Source organism: Gavialis gangeticus, unplaced genomic scaffold (genome assembly GCF_001723915.1).
Source record: "Gavialis gangeticus isolate Ggan-Ray unplaced genomic scaffold, GavGan_comp1, whole genome shotgun sequence".
NCBI classification, from domain to species: domain Eukaryota; kingdom Metazoa; phylum Chordata; order Crocodylia; family Gavialidae; genus Gavialis; species Gavialis gangeticus.
In genome coordinates this window covers 216,006,662-216,009,223 of record NW_017729032.1, presented here as the reverse complement: position 1 = coordinate 216,009,223, position 2,562 = coordinate 216,006,662, and positions in this window count along the sequence as shown.

Genomic DNA, 2,562 nt, shown 5'->3' with positions numbered 1-2,562 from the left:
GGCAGGAGGGGGGGCAGGATCTTCCACGTGTCCAGTGGCGAACCCAGAAGTACTTCCAGTCCACTTCCGGGTCCACTGGGGATTGTGCTAAGCGCCACCCCCCCGCACCCTCCCGGCTCAGTGATCGGTTGTGGGAGGATCCCGGGTGGCCCCCCAGACACAGGAGGCACTAATTGCCAAGCTGGGGGGACACGGGGGAGTCCCCTGCGTGCTCTCCGGTAGACCTAGAAGTGGGCCTGAAGTGCTTCTGGTCCACTTCTGGGTCTGCTGCTGAGCGTGCTGGAGAGCCCCCCATGCTTCTGTGGGGCACTCGATGCACTCCAGTATCGCAGCATTCATGAGCCACCTCCTACCTAGAGGTATGTAGAAAAAACGGCATGGACCATAGCTAGCATGTGGTCTGCTAGCTAATGCTGTGTATCTGTGCAAAGCAGAGGGGACGGCAGAATTCCTGCTTAGAGGGAAGTGGGGAGGAGCAGAAGCCAGGCAGATGCCTACAGTCTCTGCCAGAGCTGCAGCCAGGAAGCAGAGGGGAGGGGTCAGCCCTGCTGTGGGGCAGAGAGCCCTGCTGTGGGGCAGAGAGCCCTGCCCAACCCAAAGAGAATGCTAAGATGCTGGGGGAGTCTGAATTAACTTAAACCAGCAACGGGTCTGGGACAGACATTGCATAAACTGTTTTGACCCAAATTAGTTAAATTTGATATTACATTCAACCGGGTTTATCTCAAACCAGTTTCAGCCATTTTCAAACTGGTTTACATGCACTGAACATCTATTCTGTTACAGGTTTAAACTGTTTTCTGATCACTTAAACCAGTTTATGTGTAATGTCTGTCCCTAGCCTTGACGACTGTTATTAAATCTCTCCTCAGGCTTCTATTCTCCAGAATAATTAACTGTAGCTCTTTTAGCCTTTCCTCATAGGTCTTGCTTCTCAGGCCTCTAATAACTTTTCTTGTTCTCTGCAGAGCTCTGTCCAGTCTGTCCACATGCTTATTGAAATGCGGGGCCCAAAACTGGGCAGAGTATTGCATTTGAGGCCTTAATAGTGCTGAACAAACCAGAAGCAGCATTTCCCTTAATTTGCAAGTGACGCTCCTGTTAATACAACCAAGTAAGCGGTTGAACTTCATTGCAACAAGAACTGACAGATTTTCATTATACTTTTATAAAGCATTGGTGGGTTGTGTAAGGTTTACCCAGACTCACTCAAAGCCCATCTAGTGGTTAAGAAACTGGGCTGAAAGCTAGAAAGACTGCCCTCCCTTTGTTTGTCCCTTTTTTTCTGAAAGCTAGAAAGACTGCCCTCTTTCCCTTCTCCTCTTAGCTGTCCAGTGACTAGTTTCAAGAGAAGGCTGGAGAATGCTCTGATCACTGCCTAGTCTATGACTTAGTGTTTAGTGTTTAGTGTTTAGAGCAGTTTGCTCGGAAATGGGGGCTGAAATTCAAAGCTCTTCTGAGCAAACCTGGGTTTCCTGCTCCCTGGGCTAGTGCCCTAACTGCCAGGCTACTTGGATGGCAGATCTCTCCCTGTCCCATGCTTTTTTCATAATTTTTCTGTGTTTTACCCAGCATGATGCATATTCCATTCCAGAACCTATTGCTCAATTAGAGAATAGTTCATTGCCATCCTCTTTGCATACCTGAAGTGAAGTGCATCTGCTATCAAACTGCCACCTGAGTCCTCTTCAGACTAAAAAAGGGTTGTTATAGTCCAGGTGAAGCACTGAAATCAACAGACATCAAGTGTTCAGAAGGGCGCGTGTAGACAAAATGGGGACCCTAAATTGAAGCGGTGGGTTTTAAAAAACACCACTTCAAGTTAGGGCTGATTAAACTCCCCTGCTGTGCACACACACTGCTGACTTACCTACCTCTCTGGCGGGGAGGGGAGGGTGAGCTGCCAGTGAGCACAGCAGTCCCTGGGCTGCGGTGGGGGCTAGTGCTTCCCTCTACAGCAGCAGTGCTTTGCTCCACAGCTGTAGGTGAGGCAAACTGAAACTCGTCACAGGAATTTTAGTTTGCTGTGCCCCAAGTCATTTAAGGCGCATTATGCCACCAAATTTCCTACAGCGGCTGGAATTAATAAGTAATATGCCACTGAAGCATGCAAACACCGACACCATTACACCGACACCATTTAAGTGGTGCAAAAATATTTAACCCACTTTAAATGTGTTGTGCACACATGCCTCTTATTTCATCTACACACTGCCAAAGAGAGGAAGCTCCAAATGAATGTACATGGAAGACAAGAGTATTGACAGTGCTCCTCACTTTAAGCTGGGGCCAGGTTATCAGATGCCCTTACCTGAAAGTTAGACACCAAATAACTGGCTAGAGTTTCAAAAGTGCTCAGCACCCATAAGCTCTGGCTGTGCCAAGGTGGTACCTATGCAAGAGCTGAGCTCATTTGCCACCCTGGCGCACAGATCTCAGTGACTGTCCCAAGACCAGATAAGACATACAAGAGATAATGAAAATACAGGGACCAAAGCACATCAGTCTCCCTCTTTTTGGCCTCTATACATATGTCTCAGGATGTTGCTCATGAGATGGGAT